The 20,477-nt window shown below is 42.9% G+C and overlaps 1 non-coding gene across 1 annotated transcript; it reads left to right on the forward strand.

Moving 5' to 3' along the window:
• The first annotated feature begins 433 nt into the window (after window positions 1–433).
• LOC141602742 (small nucleolar RNA R71) lies at window positions 434–540 on the forward strand. Its single transcript, XR_012524654.1, has one exon. It is a non-coding gene; the product is annotated as a small nucleolar RNA R71 (small nucleolar RNA).
• Window positions 541–20,477: the final 19,937 nt, after the last annotated feature.

A 20,477-nucleotide genomic window follows, 5' to 3' on the forward strand; every position in this document is an offset into this window, starting at 1 on the left:
GTATGCTTGGAAAGCATTCACTTGTTCATTTGGTCCCCTACATTCACTTTGGTCATGTCCCAAAGTTCCACAATTCTCACATATCCCACTTGGGATTGATGAAGATGCCGTCATGGCATTAACATGATGCTTTGGTGATTTTGAGGCTTCTTCAAGTCTAGCCGTAGATTTTTCAAACTTCAAATTGATTGTATCAATGTGAGCACTAAGTTGAGCACCCAATTGAGTAACGGAGTCCACTTCATGCTTTCCTCCTCTAGTAGCCTTGCGAGGTCTACTATATTGTGAGTTATGGACCGCCATTTCCTCAATTTTGTTCCAAGTTTGATTGTCATCAACTTCGGTGAACATTCCATTCGATCCCATGTTGAGAATGTTCCTTGAATCTTCATATAGACCGTTCCAAAATTGCTGTACCAAGAACCACTCGCTAAGTCCATGATGAGGGCATGAGCGACAAATTCTCTTGAACCGCTCCCAAGCTTCATACAAAGATTCTTCATCCCTTTGCTTAAAACCCGTAATTTGAGCTCTTAGCATGTTAGTCTTTTTCGGAGGGTAGAATTTTTTATAGAAAGCAAGAGCCAACTTCTTCCAAGAATCAATTTCGAGAGTGGCCTTATCAAGGCCCTTCAACCATTGTTTCGCGGTGCCAATTAGAGAAAAAGGAAATAAGACCCATCGAATTTGGTCTTGAGTTACACCGGTTTGAGAAATCGCATCACAATAGTCACAAAAGGTTTCCATATGAGAATGAGGGTCTTCACTAGGCATCCCCCCAAATTGGCTCCTTTCGGCTAATTGGATAAAAGGCGGATTTGGCAATAAAATTTCCGGTCAAATGTTGTGGTGTGGGAGTACCATTGGGTAGGTTCTCCTCGGTGGGTACGGAATGTGATCAAAACTTAGGCATTGTGGGTTGATTTTGTGTGGTATTTTGTGTTGGGTTCTCCCCACCTTCTCTTGCAAAAGGGTTGATGAACTCAATGTTTGGTTGAATATCTACAACCTCACTAATACCTCTCAAATTTCTCCTAGCAAGTCTTCTATTGGTTGTCAAAGTTCTTTCAATTTCACGATCAAAAGGTAACAAATCACCTTGTGACCTTCTAGACATGCAAAATATCAAACAACTCGAAAACAATTAGAACAAACCTTGAGGAGTTTTACTTCCTCACGGCAAATAAAGACACAACTAATAACAATATAAGAAAATCTAAATCAAGATAACACCGTCCCCGGCAACGGCGCCATTTTTTGGTCGGGACTATTTCGGAGCTATATTCTATTTTTCGGAACAATTGTCGTTGGAAGCACCTAGACCAAAACACAATTTATAACTTCACAAACAACTCTACAATTAGTAAAGAGGCAAGTAAAGGTCGGATCCCAAGGGACGGGAATTGAGATGAGATTTCTATTGAAACTAGTGGTGTCTTAGGGGTGTCACAATTTGGGTTGATGTAGAAGGTCACTAAACTAAATAGCAATGAAAATAAACAAGCAAGATGAACTAAAAGGGTTGTGAACAATTGATAAAAAGCACTAGGGTATCATGGGGTCATAGGGGAATCATGGGAATTGATCATACAAACATGTTCTCAAATTATAAGCAAGCAATTATTGTTGTGATGGATTGAGTTGGGTTATATCTTACAATCCTAGGAAAGTTTGGGTCCCGGAGCCGAATCGATTAGATTGTACAACACCTACAAGTCGACTTAGTCTTCCCTACTCAACAACATGCATGGTCTAATGAGACTCGAGTTGGTTTATGTCTTACAAGTCTCATTGAAAAGGTAGGTGATGGGTAAAAAATGCAAGGATTCATAGGCTCGCATTTCATCAAACATAATATGTGCATGAGTTGAGATCAAAACAAGCAAGCAAATAAACCATGAAAGCATATTAATTTAAGCATGAATCATTCCCCATGTTGGTTTCCCCTAATTACCCATTAACCCTAGCTAGGTCACTACTCACTCATTATCATGTTGATCATGCTAGCAAGGTTGTCAATCATACCAACAAAGTAAAACATGATGAATAAATGAAAGTAATTAACAATAATTAAAAATGGATTAAGAGAATTATACCTACTAATGATTCCAATAACAAAGCAAAGAATAAAAGAAGTACTTGATGCTTGATTGAGAGGTTGTTAATCTCCCAATAATAACCCAAATAATCTTCAATTACCCAAAATAAAGGATGAACAAAAGAGAGATTAAGGAAATAAAACTTGTATTAAAACTTGATTAATTGTTGATTACAAAACTAAAGAGAGATTTGATTGATATTAACTACTCTAAGAATTGATAAGAAGAACATGCTCTTCTAATTAGACTAATGGGGTATTTATAGTGGAAATTAGGTGGATGCATTAGGGTTAACTAAGGGCTAAACTAGTAATTACACTTTTATGATTTGAGCAGGGAAACGCCGGTATTTTTCGAAGGATGGGCGTCTTTCATTGAAGCTTGAAGAAACGAAATCTTGCTGTCTTGGAATCCGTGCGTCTTAGGTACGGGACGGCCGGATTCAGCGGTCTCTGCACCTTCGTCTTCAAGGGAATCCGGGCGTCTTCTGGGCTTGCTGCCCGGGCGTCTTTGGGAGAAGACGGCCGGATTGTGGAGGTGGAGGACGGGCGTCTTCCAGTCAATCTGCACGGATTGCTGGACAACTTCACTTCTTTCTTCTTTTCTTCCTTTCCTTCATAAAATCCTTGGGGATTTCCTCGGGGATGCAAGGATCCTTTCGCGCCATTGCCCATCTACTATAATATGTACAAAGGCCTTCTAATCTTGTCTCTCCTTGATGCTTGGTCATTGAATTTAATGAATTTAGTCTCATTTTGCCATGAAAATGCAACATTTGCACTCCTTTCCTACCAAGGACACAAAACCTCAAAGAATATGCAAAACAAAGAACTAAAGACAATAAATGACCCAAATATGCACTAAAAAGCATGGGAACAAGGCTAATTCGGGGACTAAATATGCGCTAATTATGGTCACATCAAGAAGCGAGCCATGATCGAGCGGGGAGCATTTGGCGCCCTGGTGCAGGCTTGGAGGGATATCGCGAAGAGGAAGCTGCGGGCTAACCTTAGTCTGGTCCGCGCTTTCTTGGACCGATTTTGGGACACGACTTCCACTTTTCACATGCCTTTTAGTGAGGTAGGAGTCATGTTGGAGGATTACGGCATGAACTCTGGTCTGCCATGTGGGACCGAGGCGGTGGAGTGGCCGGAGACTGCCATGAGGGTGGACTCGGCCGAGGCTAGGAGGTTGGTCGGCTGGAACTTGGCGCCGAAGGCTGCTGCAGTGCCTGGTTTGATGCCTAGTTCTTACGTCCGAGACTACTTTGCGGGGACTACCCCGACGTCGGTGGTGATTGATGGGAGGGAGACGTCTCCTCCTCCCTGTACAGGTGAGTAGAGGGCCCGCTTGTGGCTCTGGTGGTTCTTGTCTTCGATCTACCTCGGAGATAAGGGAGAGAGGCTGTCGATGAAGCTTCTTCCCTTTCTTTCTGACCTGAGCTCCCTAGGACGTTGGGACTGGGTCACTGCTGGTTTCGTGGTCCGCATCCGCTTCATGAGGGCCATGGTTCGTCCGGAGTTGATGGAGAAGGGGACTTCTCCTGGTGCTGTCGGTCCTAGACTAGTGTTGGAGGTATGAACGTTTATTCAGACTAAAATCACTTCTTTTCCTTATCGAATTACGAAAGATCGTTATTGACTATCTTGTTTCACAATCGTGGGTGTACTCCTACTTTCCGAGCCTCTCGCCCAAGAGGACGGAGCCGCTGGAGAAGGCCTATCCCGTTGTGAGGGATTGGGTGATGTGTCGCACGAGGAGCAAGTGTTCCTCTCATGGTGTTTACCGGCGGGACGTGAACGCTCTTCAGCTGGACAGCGTGAGCATCTCACTTATATTCGTTTTACTTCTTTATTACTTTTTAACCGATCATAAGAATGATTTCTTGCTTGTCTTTTCCCAGTGGGTGCCCAGGCCTTCGGCGGAGTACGCTGACGCTCCTCCTTTCGTGGCTGAGGTTCTTCGACTCAGGAGCTCGAGCCGGTCGCTGCTGAGGACGTCCATGGGTCCTGTGTGGTATTTGGGCGAGCGCTTGGCTCGTCAGTGTTCTCGGGATGTCTTGACGGTTCTCATCGACCCTCCTAGGACGATGTTCAGGGAGCCTTCTGAGGTTGAGATGAAGGCTGACTTGGCAGGCGTTGGTGGCGATGCACTTCTGCTTCCTGGTGAGGACTACTCGGCGTTCCTCTACGGGAGGTTGGCGTACTGGCCGGTTGTGGTGAGCATTTACTCTCCTTATGACCATTTCGAAAGCATGATGGATGGTCATCGATTTAATGGCAATCCTTTGTCTTTGCAGGAGGTTGACGCGGCGGGCATCGAGCCCCCAGAGTACCCCGAGACCCTCGAGTACACTGACGCGACCGGGAGGACGACGATCTCCGAGCTGCGTGACTTTGACGTGCCTGTGACGGATGCTGGCTTTGACGAGTGGCAGCATCTGATTCGGAGGGTGAGCCTCTAATTTTTATGATTTTTGTGTAAGAACACATTTGATTGAACTTATCCAATTATTGAGAACTTCTTATTTGAAAATGCAGGTTGCGCCCTCTCGGTTTGTGGCGTTATGGTGGGTAGCCAACCGGCTGCGAGCTACTGTCATAGAGGAACTTGTCGGCGGTCGAGGTCGTCAGGTATGAACCTTTCGTCTATTTCATTTTTGAACTTTCTAACCTTTCTTATGATTGCTTGAAATGATTGACATGAGCCAATTGTTGTGCTTGTAGAGGGAGCGCGAGCTGGAGCGAGAGCTGGCTCAGTCTCGGGAGGAGACGGCTCGCCTGCTGAGGGAGCTCGAGGTTCGTGACGCCGAGGTTGCTGCTCTCGAGGCGAGGGTTGCGGAGTTGGGCGGCGACCGGCATTAGTTTTTGTTGTTGTTTGTTTTGTTTGTTGTTGGTTGTATCTTGCACATTTGTACATTTTAGGACCTACATTTTGGACATTTTGGATTTTGCTGGGGGCTCGAGCCCCCAGTTTGTTGTACATATCCCTCTTTTGGTTGTATATACGATGGCCTGAGTGCCTTTGCTGCTGGGTTGCGTTGTTTGTACCTGCAGGTTAGCTTTGATTAGGTTTAGTAGATGACGGTTTACGCCGTCATGCTGCCGAAATTTACATAGAAATTCACGTAAAACGTACATTTGTATTTTTTGCCCTAAATTAGCGCAAAACGAATGACTCAAAAGTGCAAAAGTGCAAAAATGCAAAATGCAAAAAATTTGCCGGAAATGACCGGATGGTAGGGAGGGTTACCCCCAAAAAAAATGATCAAATAGAAACCTATAAGTTAGAAATGTAATGTAGGACGGGAGTGGAATGATTCCCCAAAAGAGAAAACAAATATATACGTTTGAAATAAATTACATTAAATTGGAAAAATGATTCCCCGAAAAAGAAAAAATAGAAAGAAATATATAAGTGTGCTAAAATGACGAAAATGCTTATATTGCCTCAAAATCCCTGCCCGTGGAATTAGGAAACACGAACTATGGTAACTTTGACGTATTTACCAAAATAATAACCCGTAGGAATAGGAAATTATTCGCTAAGGAATTTAGGAAAGATCCAACGCGGAAAATCATAGAGACGTTGTTGAGGAAGAGGCGCAGCAGAAGCTGCGTCCCTTTGAAGAGGTGCAGCAGGTGCTGCGCCTGTTCCCCTGTGTATCCGTCCTGGCGGATTTTAGGAAACAGATTTTAGTATAAATAGAAACGTCGATAGAGGTTTTATTCACACAATTCTTCCGTCTCTTCCTTCGTCTTATTACATAAAATTCTCAAAACAATCCTTCATCATGAATACTCTTGAAATTCGTCTAAAAGAGTGGACGAATGAGTTCTCTAGTCTGGAGAAGTATGACATGGGTGCTTATAATCTTGGATCATTGTTGAGTTTGAAGCTTATCAAGGTGGTCAAACCATTCCTAGATGCTTGTCTTGATTATTGGGACCCGAATTATCACGTTTTTGCCTTCCCTGGAGGTGACATTTGCCCATTTCCTGAGGAAATTGCTGCGATCAGTGGGTGGGACCCAGAACACTTGCCTGCTATTCCTTCTACTTCACAAGGGTATAAGAACAAATTTAGAGACTTGCTTGGGTTGACAAGAATTGAGGTGGACCGTCTAGTGACCTCGAAAGGAGTGCGAATGTTGGACTTTATTGACCGATTCATTAACAAGGCCGACCCCACCATCTCTTATGTTGCTAGGCGAAGGGCATTCAGATTTTGCTTTTTACATGTATATGTCCTTCAAGGGCACGTTGATGAGGATTTGAGAGGTGATCCCCGTTTCTTGAGCCTAGTTGAGCAAATGGAACTGCGCAGGAGCCCAGCCTGTTTATGTTTAGGAGAGATCCTATTGGGTTTGGATAACAGGAAAGCCAATCGTGACCTACCTTATTTGGGAAGTCCCATTATTTTGCAGGTAAAATAATAAAGGAATTCTTCTCTTTTTCTTTTTTGTTATTGTTTTCTTCTTTTTTTTTCGTTTTTTTTTTTGTTTTTTTTTTGTTTTTTTTTTGTTTTTTTTTGTTTTTTTTAACACCTGCTTTTTGGTAGGTTTAGCTTATCATGCTCGCTCAATTGCTGTGAGGACTAGGCTCTACATGGTGGACTTCACTCGAGTCTGCAATTATTGAGAAAACAAATTAAAGAGTGATGATGGTCCCTTGATTAGATGGATCGTACCATGGTGGCATCTCAAATCTGTCACTGGAGTATCTTACTTGGATCCTACCCGATCTGTGCGCATTCCTGGCTTGGAATTCATGGTATGCATCTTCCCGAAGAGGCTGATGAGACAGGTTGGACTGAACCAGACAATCCCGAAGCTTGACACCGTCCCGCAAACTGCTGTGGCGCTTACTACTGAGAGTCGAAGGGAGTGGGCCATTAAATGGGCTCAAAGAAACGTATGGTTCTTGAACTCTTCTATTAGTGCCTTATGGGTGTCGGACTCCTATCTGCGGTAGAGGAAAGCTACTACTCCGGGGGAGCGTGGGAGATTGAGGAAGCGCGAGCCTGTTGACTACAAGGTGCGCGAGGTGGAAAAGGAGAAAGAGAAGCATCTGACTGAGGGAGAGGAAGAAGTCGGGTTTCGAGTTGTTCATCCTTCGAAGAAACCGAAGACCTCTCCTGCCGTGGACAAAGTGATTGACAAGAATGGGAAGACTAGACCACGAGAAAGACCGTTGGTGATTAGGTCCGAAGTGGCGCAGGAGCGTCCGCCCCAAGGTCGTGACAAGAAATATGACAAAAATGACAAGGGCAAAGGGAAAATGGAGGAATAGCCCAAGTCTTTATTATTATTTATTATTATGATTGTAATAAGAAGGTGGGGTTTTTAGAATCGTAGCCTATTTTATTTTTTTGTTTTTTGTTTATCTTTAGCATTGTTTTTATGTAACGTACTATTATTATTATTAGAAAATGAATGAAATAAAGGAGGTTAATTGGTTATGAAACCGTTGTGATTTTCTATTTATTATTCTTGTCGAATTCCAAAGGCAACTGCAAATGTCCTTCTATTTACATTTTGAAATTAATGGGTTGTATCCTGCGAAGGATTGCCTACGTATTCATTAAAAAAATGAAATCAAACCCTTGTGCGTAGTTCGAGTAAATGTAAAAGAATAATTGTTCTAAGCAAGAGCTTGTAATGAACTTAGAAGATAAGCATGAGCTTTTTACTTACTCTTGAGGTGCAATTTAGTTTATTTGATGATATGAGGATGACAACTTGTCAAAATGCAAGAGCATGGTGACATTAGCTTATTTTAGCTTGGCCAGGGGCCATTTATTTAGTGCCACAAGAGCGACACATGAGGTTACGCGAGGCGCGTTTTTGTTCCTATTCTAGGCATAATACCGCTTTAGTTGGTCAAGGTTCGTCGGGTTGGCAAATTCATTCCCATCTAGGTCTGTGATTCTAACCGCACCCCTGGAAGTATGGACTTGACTAGAAATGGCCCAGCCCAATTAGGTTTGAATTTTCCTCGTGGGTCGACAGGTAGAAGAGCTCTAATCGACTTGAGTACTAAGTCTCCTTCCTTGATGTTCCTTGGCTTGACCCTTTTGTTGAAGGCTCATTTGATACATGCTTGATATGTTTGTACATTATGTAATGCGCGTAGCCTACGTTCATCCAGGAGGATGAGTTCTTCATATCTATCCCTCTTCCAATCGGCTTCTGGGATTTGACTTTTGAGTAAGATACGCAGTGATGGTATTTCTAACTCGACTGGTTGTACAGCTTCCATGCCGTAGGTCAAATAGAAAGGGGTGGCCCCAGTGGGCGTCCTAACAGATGTACGATATCCCCACAAAGCAACGGGTATCTTGCTTGGCCAATCTCGATAGTTGTCAATCATTTTCTTAAGAATTGTGACAACGTTCTTGTTTGCCGCCTCTACCGCGCCATTAGTCTGTGGTCTATATGGCGAAGAGTGGTGATGCCTAATTTTGTACTTGGCTAGCAATTGCTCAGTCTCAGCTTGGAAATGTGATCCGTTATCACTAATGATCTCATGTGGGCATCGACAGATGATGTTGTTTTGTATGAACTTTGCTACATTTTTAGCCGTGAGACTAGTGTAGGAAGCCGCTTCTGCCCATTTCGTGAAGTAGTCAATTGCCACTAGGATGAAACAGAGACCTCCTGTTCCGACTGGAGTTATCTTCCCGATTATATCAATTCCCCAGGCAGAAAATGGCCAAGGAGATGTCATCGTATAGAGCAATGAAGGAGGGACATGCTGTACATTCCCGAAGATTTGGCAGTTGTGGCAATGTCTTACGTATTTGATGCAATCGGATTCCATTGTGGTCCAATAATACCCCAAACGTGTGATTTTCTTTGCCATCAAGGGCCCACTCATGTGAGGACCGCATTCTCCATCATGGACCTCTTCCATCACTTTCCGTGCCTGTGAATGATCAAGGCAACGTAGGATTACACCAAGAGGTGTTCTTTTATATAACTCTCCTTGCATGAGAACATATTGGGAAGCTAGTAGGTGTATAGCACGTTGTCCCCTTTTGTCCATATCTGGTGGATAGGTACCGTTGAGCTTGAAATTTAGGATTGCTTGGAACCAAGCTTGAAATTTAGGAAATGCCTCTATGACACGGTGGAAATGCCTTTTGTACCGGTGATTTGGTGGACGTAAGCTTGCTCTGATCGTCGTTCGATACATAAAGGCATTTCCACCGTGTCACCTGGCATATTTATCAAAGATGCAAGTTTTGCAAGAGCAGCTGCAAATTGATTTTCTTCCCGAGGTAGGTGTAGATAGGTCACGTGATCAAAGAATTGGGCAACTTGGTCTATTCTGGCTTGATAAGGCGCTAGGCTTTCGCTTCGGATTTTCCAATATCCCGTAACTTGATTGATGATCAGGGACGAATCCCCATGCACTCGGAAGTTTTTAATGCCTAAGCTCACTGCCGCTTGTAGTCCAATGAGACAAGCTTCGTATTCTGCAGCATTGTTTGTCACCTCGAAGTCGAGTTTGACAGAGATCGGTGTATGCTCGCCTTCAGGAGAAATGAGCAACACTCCTATTCCAAATCCTCTTAAGTTTGATGCTCCATCAAAGTAAAGGTCCCAGGAGTCTACATCGGTTTGGAGTATATCCTCGTCTGAAAATGACCAAGTATCTATTGTTTGTGCATCATTGATGGGATTTTCTGCAAAGAATTCAAAGAACGGCGCACCCTTTTATAACTTTCAGAGGCACGTATTTGAGATCGAACTCTGAGAGCATCAAGGTCCATCTTGCTAGGCGTCCGTTGAGGACGGGTTTCTCGAAGAGGTATTTGACAGGATCCATTTTGGAGTATATTTTGACGGAGTAGCTAAGCATGTAATGACGTAGCTTCTTCGTTGCCCACACAAAAGCGAGGCATGTCTTTTTGAGTTGTGAGTATTTGCACTCGTACTCCAGGAAATTCTTACTAAAATAGTAGATAGCCCTTTCTTCCTTTCCTACGGTTTGAGCTAGCATGGCGCCCATGGCTGTTTCGGTTACTGTGAGATATAAACCAAGAGGTTGGTCTCGTTGAGGTGGCATGAGCACTGGTGGTTTAGGTAATATCTCATTGATTCGGTCGAATGCCTTTGACAGTCATCATCCCACATGGTGTGATCTGTTTTCTTGAGCTTTTTGAAGATAGGTTCACAGATCATGGTGAGTTTTGATATGAATCGACTTATATATTGCAGTTTTCCCAGGAATCCTCTGACTTCTTTTTCCGTTTGAGGTTGTGCATTTCGATCAGAGCTTTGATCTTGGAAGGTTCTATTCCTATACCTCGTTGGCTGACGACGTATCCCAGGAGCTTGCCAGATGTTACTCCGAATGCGCACTTCTGAGGATTGAGCCTCATGTTGAACATTCGTAGCCTTGAGAAGAATTTGCGAAGGTTCGCAATATGCCCCTCTCTATCCTTGGACTTGACAATCATGTCGTCTACGTATACCTCAACTTCTTTATGCATCATGTCATGTAGGAGTGTAGTTGCGGTGCGTTGATATGTAGCTCCGGCGTTGATTAACCCAAACGGCATGACCGTATAGCAATAGGTTCCCCATTGAGTGACAAAGGCGGTCTTATGCATGTCTTCTATGGCCATCTTGATTTGGTTGTATCCCGCGTACCCATCCATGAAGGATAGTAACGCGTGATCTGTGGTATTGTCCACCAATATGTCGATATGTGGTAGAGGAAAGTCATCTTTAGGACTTGCTTTGTTTAAGTCTCTAAAATCAACACAAACACGGATTCTCCCATCCTTTTTGGGTACGGGTACTATGTTGGCTACCGGTCGAGTACTCGGAAACTTTGATGAACCCGGCTTTGAATTGCTTATCGACTTCTTCCTTAATCTTGAGAGCCCATTCTGTCCTCATTCGACGAAGCTTCTGTTTCACGGGCTTGAAACCTAGCTTAATTGGGATTCTATGTTCGGCGATATCCCTGTCGATCCCTGGCATGTCTTTGTAGGACCAAGCGAAAACGTCTTTGAATTCGTTTATGAGGTCTATGAAACTGGCCCTTTCGGTAGGGCTCAAGGTAGTCCATATCCTAAGTTCTTGGGGTTCTAGTTCGATTCCTACATTGATGGGTTCGGTGTTCTCTATTACTGGTCCCCCTTCCCCCTCTTGTAGTATTTCCTTGGCTATGTAGGGAGGTATCTCAATTGAGTCTGGGTCTGGGTCATCCTTTGTATCATCGTAAACATAATTGCATTCAAGATAACACAAAGAGTAAGCAGAACCTGATTTATTCATATTAAAGTTTGAGAAAAGTTGAAACAAGGAAGCCATCTGATCTGTGGTTAGCGGCGGTAAAGGGACAGTTGTTGGGACATTTCCCGAACTACCGTTACTATTTGAGGCTAAGCTAGGAGAAACAAAGGGAGTGGGGGCGACGACAGGAGGGGACTTCCTAGTAACTTCTCTAGACTCCGACTCTGACTCTGACTCGAATTCATCGTCTTCTGGTTCTCCCTTGAAAATCTCCCTTCTCCAGTGGTGAGCTTGAAGAGCCTTCCTTGATTGTTGGTCCACTTGATTGATTTTCTCCATCCTTTCTGCTGGTTCGCGTTTGTTTATGTGATTAACGCGGTAGGGTTGAAGTGATCGTCTTGAAGTATCATGGTAATGATCTCATCCTGCGCGGCTCTAACAAATCGATCTTCTCCAAATAGTAGACTAACAGCTTGTTCGTGTAAGCAAGGTGCTTGACGAGCCTTGACGGTAGGAACTGTTTCTGGAGGAATGTAGTAGCAATCGTGAAAGATCTCGATTCCGGCTAGCTTCCTTCCGAGGTAGTGCCAAGGTTCGGGAAATCCGTGAAAGGGTTCTTGACTTCCTTCCCTAACAAAGTATCCATTTAGGGTAGGGAGATATGGTCGCATTTGGACTCCTACGTGCTTACGGCTTTGAACTTGAGCGAGCATCTCGAGAACTTCCTCTTTAGTGGGTTTGTATCCTAGTCCAAGCGACATTCTTTTTGAGTTGCCTTCCTTGTATGGTGCGAAGGTGTTTCTTCGGGCAGGGTTCAAAGGCATTCCCGGGAAGTATCCCTGGGATTTGAGTATGTGGTTGACCACCAAGTTGGAGTAGGGATCGTAGTACAGGGGTGCCAACTCACTTTCTATGACACTTATGCTTTGAAAGCCCCCAAGTTCTTATACTGGATCCGCAAGGATTTGATTATTTGACTTCTTTTTTATTATTGCTTTGATGGGCGACAAAGTGATCGTCACCACTTTGCCATTTAGTGGAATTTTGATCTTTTCGTGAAGGGTGGATGTTACTGCTTTGGAAGCGTGAATCCAAGGTCTTCCCAGAAGTATATTGAAGGAAGCTTCAATGTCCACTATTTGGAAGTTAACCTTTCGCTCAATTGGCCCTGTGGCTATTGTTAGGTTAACGAGTCCCACTACCTTTCGTCGTGTACCATCATATGCGCGAACACCTTGATTGGTAAGGGTCCAATACGACTCTTTCATGCCTAGTTTGTATGCTGTTTTCAAAGGTATGACGTTGACTGCGGAGCCATCATCCACCAAGATCATTGGCACATTCTTGTTTAAGCAAACGACAGTGATGTAAAGAGCCAAGTTGTGACTAGCGCCAAAGGGCGGCAAATCTTCATCTGAGAAAGTAATAGGATTACTTAGCTTTGGTGATTCTTGGAAGACCAAGTTGACTACATCGTCGGGTGTGGAGTTATGTGTTACGTTTAGTTTGGCCAAAGCTTGCAGTAAAGCTTGGCGATGTGGGAATGAGCTTGCTACTAGTTGCCAGACTTAAAGATCAGCCTTTGTCTTCTGTAATTGCTTTAGCAAATGATCAGTAGAGTCATCTTCATTTTCATTTAGTGTGATAACGTTGGTTGGACCATTTTGAGTAGTACTTTGATATGGACGCCCCGAACGAGTTAGGTGGTCCACATCTTGGTCTTCACCATTTTGGACTATTTCCTTGACTAGGGAGTGTTCAATGAGATACTCGTCCTCATCATCATCGGCCCATACTCCATTGACTATAGCTAGTTCCCTCATTCTCATGATCTCGTCCTCTAATTGTGTAATTTGGTCGATTAGTTTATCAACCATGGCGACTACTTCTTGCATAGTAGCATTTTGGGAGAAAATTAGTGGCACATGTTCTTTAGGTGTTGCATTGGGGTCATGTAAAGTTGTCACCACATTTTCCAATTCCGAAACTTGCCTATCCACACTCCTTGCCCATGAGATGAAGTCGGTAATGGTAGAGGATTCTGAGTGTTGTTGGGCTTACCTCCCGGCAGTATTGGTAGTCGACCATCCTCAATCATGTCTTGAAGCACATTTTTCAGTTTGTAGCATTTTTCTGTGTCATGTCCCTTACCCCTATGATATTCGCAGTATGAATTCTCGTCCCAGAACTTGAATTTCTTTTCTGGTTCGGGCGTAGGGCCTATGGGTTGGAGTTTACCTTGTTTCATCAACCTTTTTAGAGCATTGGAGTAAGTGTCCCTAAGATTTGTAAATTTCCTCGGTGGGGTACTCTTCTTGGATGGCTCGAGGAGGTTAACTTCATCGGTCTTGCTAGTGGAGCCGTAAGAACGACTTGTTGAGCCTTGATATCCTCGACCTACTATTTTGGACAAGAGACCTTTACGGATGTCATCTTCGATCCTCGTTCCTAGTACGGTTAAATCTTTGAAAGTTTTGATGTTTTGGTACCTCAAATGACTCGCATAGATGGGTTTTAGGTTGTCCACAAACTTTTCCATGAGGGTAGCTTCGTCTGGGCGTTCAACTAGTTGGGTACTAGTCTTCCTCCACTAACTTAGGAAGTCGGTGAAACCTTCTTTGTCATTTTGGGTAAGAACCTCTAAAGTGCGCATGTTAACTTGGATCTCAACATTATCCGCATATTCCTTAGCAAACTCGATCGCGGCATCTTCCCAAGTAGCGATCTTCTTATGTTCTAGAGAGTAGAACCATTGCTTTGGGATGGTGTCAAGAGATGAAGGAAAGATCCTTAGGAACATCTCGGGTTTGATGCCTTTTATAGACATGTAGTCCTTGAAAGCACGGATGTGATTCAAAGGGTTTTCGTGCCTCTTGAATCTAGAGATATCCGTCATGTTGAAGTTGGTTAGCAACTTGGAACTCATGGCCTCATACTTACGGTTATTTTCCCTATAAATGTCATCCCCTTTGAGATACATCAATTGTTCCTCCAAATATTGGAGTCGTTTCTCAGCTGCAGTCATTCCTATGGGTGGGTTTTGTTCCCCGAAGGTGTTCACAAAGCCATCATCTACTTCACTTTCCCGAGGAGGCAACCTCGTTTCTATGGTATAAATTCGGCCTTAGATTGTATCGAAGCGGTCGTGCACTTGATCTTGAGTAACTTGGAGGCGAGCTAGCGCGGTTAGGATTTGATCATTACCATTCTGTGGTTGGTCGGTGCTTACGTCGCTTGTTTCACGCATCTTAGAAACTGGATAAGAGATCGACGACGAATCAAAACACGATCGAGCATTCTAGTACACTTACTTAAGAAAGAAATGTTTTGACTTAGGAAGTGGGTGTGTGCCACTTGTGTCGAGTGAGTTTTGAAAAGATGACAAAGTTTGAAAATGTGTGTCCTAGTCAACTATAGTGTAGTTATAGGAGTGGACTCGAAGTGAGGTTTTGAAATGGGCTTGGGCCCGGAATTTTGACTCGACAAATGGACAGAGTTTTGACTCGGATTTGCGCTAATCATTGGCTTTTTCAAAATTTACATTTTAAAGGGATTTTGACTTTACAAAAATCGTCATGGTTTCGTTTAGAAATGGTGATCACTTAAGGTACAAACATATATACAAGCATTATAAAGGGATGCTGAGTGCATTTAAAAGGGTTTTGGTTTAAAGGGTGGGTTGCCATACCGAACAATCAAACCCGAAGTCTGTGGAGAGGCTCGTACCAAACAAGAGTAAGACCGATTCCTAGTCCATTTCCTCAAGTAGTGAAAGTCCTTGATACAAACAAGAGTAAGCACCATGGTATAGATGACGTCAATCGCTATCCATCCTTAGGCCCTAATCAGAATTAGGACCGTTTAGACGGGACGATTGGTCGAATGGGTTGGGTTGGGCCTAGGAAGGCCGAATGAAACGATCTAGGAAGACCGAGTTATGAAAACCGACAATTATCTTGTACAAACTATTCCCTAACCTTGTTCAAGTTTCGCCCTTTTGGCTACACGAAAGTGTATTATCCCCAGCGGATTCGCCAAACTGTGGACATGGACCACGGGGGCGCTTGGGAAACAAGCGTTTGCATTTGTGGAGTCGCCACCAATTTATTGTGGAAAATTGGAAACCGTTCGAATACCTCGTGCCATGTCAAGACAGAAAGTAGTGACATGAACACCAAGAACTCGTTACCCTTAGCATTCTATGTCTAGAATGACTTTCGTGGATGCCAATGAACACGGATGTTCACAGAGATCTGGAGTAAGGGGTGAGGGTACGTATTAGGAAGTTCTTTTGATCGAACACCTAATCCCGCCCGCCTCGATAGCGGCCTCTACTAATGATTAACGAAATTATTCATACTCGATATATTGTCGATTATATGCATGTAATGCAACATCCAATAGATTAATCCTAACATGTGAAGAATTAGACTAAGTCGGTGAACAATTAATTTAACATACAATTGAGTCGAAGTAGGGATTTAGATTTAATTACATGCGAAGACATACAAACAATGCGATAAAAGAAATTCAATAATAAATAAAATAATGAAAATTACAATAATTACAACGGGTTTAATGATTTATGTCGAAAATACCTTTAAAACGGATAATTTGGGAAAAAGAAGAATAAATAAGCGAACGGATTATTAACGATAATACGAATGACAATTAATTGAATACATAAACTAATTAAACTAGGTCAAGGCAGAACGGAAGTCCAGAGGCAAATATCAACCTAGAACAGGCGCAGCAGAGCTGCGCCCTCTGGAAGAGGCGCAGCAGTTGCTGCATCTGTTCCAAGGCTGAGTTCTGGCTGTGAAGCCGGAACTGCAAATCGTTAGTATTCGTGGGTGAATTTAATGTTTGATTACGATATTCGTCTCGGATGAAAGTGATTTAATACATTAATTACATGTGAATGAGTCATAAAAGCGATAAAACATGGATGAGACGAATGTAAACGAATTAATTACATGAATGAAAGATTGATTAGTGACATGAGTGAACTAATTAGGTTAAATATAACGAATTAATGAAGAACTAATGATAGACAAACAGGTGGGAATATATCAAAGATCGAATTCCAGAAACTCGATAAGAATGAATCGAATCTCTACAACCCGGATTGACTTTAATGACGAAAACCCGCAAATATTGGATTATAAGGGTTTAAGTCGGGAATTTATGACGGATTACATACTAACGGCGATTAACAACATGTTAAATTATTGTGTGAACGAAACAAGAGCAAACAATAACGAAAGAAAACAAAGAAACGAAACTAACAGAGGACGAAGGAAGAAGAAAGGAAGCAGGAACTGCGGCAGCCTCACGAAGAGGCGCAGCAGGTGCTGCGTCCCTTCGAAGAGGCGCAGCAGTTGCTGCGTCCTTTCTCGACGTCTGTCTCCTGATAATCCGTAAAAAAAGGTTTTAAATATGGTTTTACAAATCGGTTTTAGAAGTACTTTCGACATAAACCTTACATGAAGATTACAAAAAGTAAATAACAATAAATAAAGAAGGATTTACACCCTCAGACTTACATGTTTGATGAAATGAGATGAACTAAGTTTATGTTTTAGTGATGCTCGACTCGAATGTAATGAAAGTGCCCTCGTAAGAGGAAAACCAACAGATTAATTAAGTTGATTATGGTGGAGTTGGTCAAATTGGTCGGTCATGCAAACGAGGCTGGTACTCAGAAGGATCCGAGCTTACGTGGTCGAAAGTTCAAGCACGTAGATGCCAAAAAGTAAGAACGTGGTCTAGAATGCAAAGGGAGAAGAGAAGGGCGGACACTCGCGTGAGAAATATGAGGAGCGAAGGCTCCTATTTATACTAATCACGTGAAGGAATTAGGGTTTTCGGAGAGACTTTGGAAGTGAATCTCGAAAAGATATGAAAAGATACGAAAAATACGGAGAAAAGGACTTGGGAAGAGGCGCAGAAGGCACTGCGTCTCTTGGAAGAGGCGCATCAACTGCTGCGTCTGTTCCCAAGTGGTTTCCTCCTGCGGAAGAAAGATTTCCGTGTTTAATTTATGGAATAACGGATTAATCTTATTTTCCTTAATGTTTTGTGTGAATATTACGGGAAATTCTTTACCAAGGATTAAAAGATTGTGAAATATGGAATAGAAATATCCGGAACATTCCAGAACATTCTAACTCGGGATTTAGCGGTTATCAGAAAATGAAGACGGTTTTAGGCCCGGACTCCAAATGTACTCTAATTACTGTCAAAATGACCCTATCGGCGCGTATATGACAATTAAGAGGTAGACATAAATTTTTGAGCAATCACTTGACAATAAACTTACGAACTGTCACAAATCATTTCGCGTACCAAACATGCGGCCCAATCATCACCGGGTGGTTTGCGGGAGGTGCAGAAATGAGGTATCTACAGAGAGACACCTCCCACCTCCTCTTGGTACGAACTATCCACATTACCTTGGTAATCATCACCCACATTATCTTGGTAGCCTCCACCTTGATGCGCATTATTAAAGAAACTCCCGATGGTATAGTTCGGTCTCGCCTAAGGACCAAGCAAGTGTCCGTCACCATGAGGAATCCTATGACCCCAATCCGAGGGTTGAATCCATAGGCCTTGAATACCCCGGAAGTGTTCCCATCCCCGGACCAAAAGTTAGGGCGTTCGGTCGGCCTTACTCCTTGGTTATATGTGAACTCGTGCATGTCCCATAGGACCAAGGAGTTGTTCACTCTCTCAATTAGGTCCGCCATGGGATATTAGTGACCATAAGCCCGCGGTGGTTGGTTATATCCTCCAGTGAAAGACGGCATGTGTATGGAGTGTTGGGGAGAGTCATGGTGTAGCGAAGATTCGTGCATGAAAGAAGAGGACATGGCGTAAGTGGAGTGTCTAGGGCGATCAAAAGGCGGCAAGGGCATGGGCACATAGGAGGACGATGGGGCATGTGGAGAAGTCCTAGGAGGGTCGGAAAGGAGCTGCGGGATTTATTCCCCTTGTACCGCTTCACCATCAAGGGTGTAAGTAAGATTTTTGGGAACGAGGTAGGATCGGGCCGTAGGCGAGGTAGGCTAGCTTGGGTAGGTGAGAGGTTTCGGGCAATCTCCCGTTTGCGGGAAGCTTAATGTATAAGTCCGTGTTCACCCAAAACATGCCCTTCATGTAGGCAATGTCGAAGTATGGTACCTCCGTACTCATGGGTCTATCAATAGCTCCCGGTTCATAGCCCAAGAGGTTCTTGGCTAGCCTAGTCACTAGGTCGCCACAATCAAAGGAGCACTTGTCAGACTTGGTCATTCTTTCAAATGCTAAGCATACCATAGATATGGGGCTAAAGTAAAAATGCCTCTCATAGTATGGGTTGAGGTAGGAGCTTAGAACTAATACTTCCGAAGAATTGAGCTCACTAGGGTCCTTTCTTCCGTAACGGAGGTTGGTCATTAGGCGAAGGAAAAATTTCAAAACGGGGTGTTCCACATCGTTTATTTTCATGGCACTAACGTCGGTGTTTTGGTTACCCGTATAAAGGTCGTTGTATTTTGTAGCTTTAATTTCCTTCCCCACCTTGTCAAAAGTAAGGGTGGTCCTTTTTCCTACACCTAACCGTTCCGCAAAGACATCACTAGATAGGTGAAAGAAGGTGTTCTTGAGTCAGAAGCTCACGGTATGGTCTTTTGGATTGTAGAAGAAGGAGCTCAAAAATTCTAAGGTAAGGTTGCGGTAGCTTATTTCCGCTAAGTTATACAATCCCTCCATTCCAAGTACGCTAAAGATATCATGCACTTGCACCTCTATCCCCAATGCTTCTAAGACATTCTCTGACACACACCTAGTGGCGTTCATATGCCTTTAGGTGAGGGCTAAGAAGGTATTCCTATGGGGTTCGCTCTCAAATTCTAACCCCGGGTATCCTGGATGGGTAATGGCGGGTGGTGCCGCCGGTTCGGGTTAGGGTTGACGGTTGTTTCTCCCACGGTTGCTCCTCCTGTTCCTTGACATGCTACAAGAGAGATCACACAACAAGACATAGAAGGGAAAGATGAGACTTGGGACTAACTTTGAAAATGGATGAAATTCTCTCCCAATTCCCCATTTTAAAAATTAACCATGTAGTGAGCATCAAAATGAAGTTTTTTGACATAGTTAGTGTTAAATTTTGAGAAATTAATTACATTTTTAAGATGAAACTTTCTTGATTTACGTCATAGTGTAATAATAACTATCAAATTATTCCTAACTTATCAACACTCTAAAACCATCTTTAAGGCAAAATCAAAGTTGTTCATGGCTACTTAGGAAGTTTTCAAGAGTTTCACCCAAATTTCAAGATGGAAAAATTTCATTTCTAGACTACATATTGTATTACCAATTAGGATGGTAGTCTTTTAAGGCAATTAAACCAACTTTTACTCATGAAAATTAAAATTTGGGAATGACTTGTCTAGAATTCGAAAATTTAAGACGAAGTTTTAGGGCGAAATTTTAACATATTAAACAAAATCCATCCATAACAACAAAGGTTAAGCCCTTGTTGTCCAATTAGACACAACCACAAACATCAAAATCCACATATAAATTCATTATCAAAATTTCGTGTTCCTTGATGATGACCAAAATTTTTGACACAAAAATTTGAATTTTAGCTACAATAATGATGTAAAAAGCTATTTGTTACTATGAATTAAGTAAAAACATGAAGTTAATTGATAAACCCCGAGCACATTAGTGTAGATCTAACTAATTTAAGATGGAGAAACAAGAAGAAGAACGGTCTACTTACATTGCTAATTAGGAGAGATTTGAGACGGAAATTTTGAGTGAAAAACTTAGTCCAAGTAACAAATCACAAAAATGGAGTTTTGGAGTTATTTTTAGAGAGATTTTGGTGTTGTTAGAATGAGGTGAAAATGAGATATGAAGACGATAAGGAATGAAGGAAAGGGGATTAAACCCGTGTAAATCCCATCCCAGCTCCACTCGGTCGAGTGGCGAGTTCACTCGGTCGAGTGAAATTTCACTCGGTCGAGTGCCCTATTTTCCAGGATGTTTCCATCTTCTGGAAAATGGTCCACTCGGTCGACTGTCAAGGCCCACTCGGTCGACTGTGAAGTTACTCGGTCGGGTTTGAA

The sequence above is a fragment of the Silene latifolia genome, chromosome 9 (genome assembly GCF_048544455.1).
Source record: "Silene latifolia isolate original U9 population chromosome 9, ASM4854445v1, whole genome shotgun sequence".
Lineage (NCBI taxonomy): Eukaryota > Viridiplantae > Streptophyta > Magnoliopsida > Caryophyllales > Caryophyllaceae > Silene > Silene latifolia.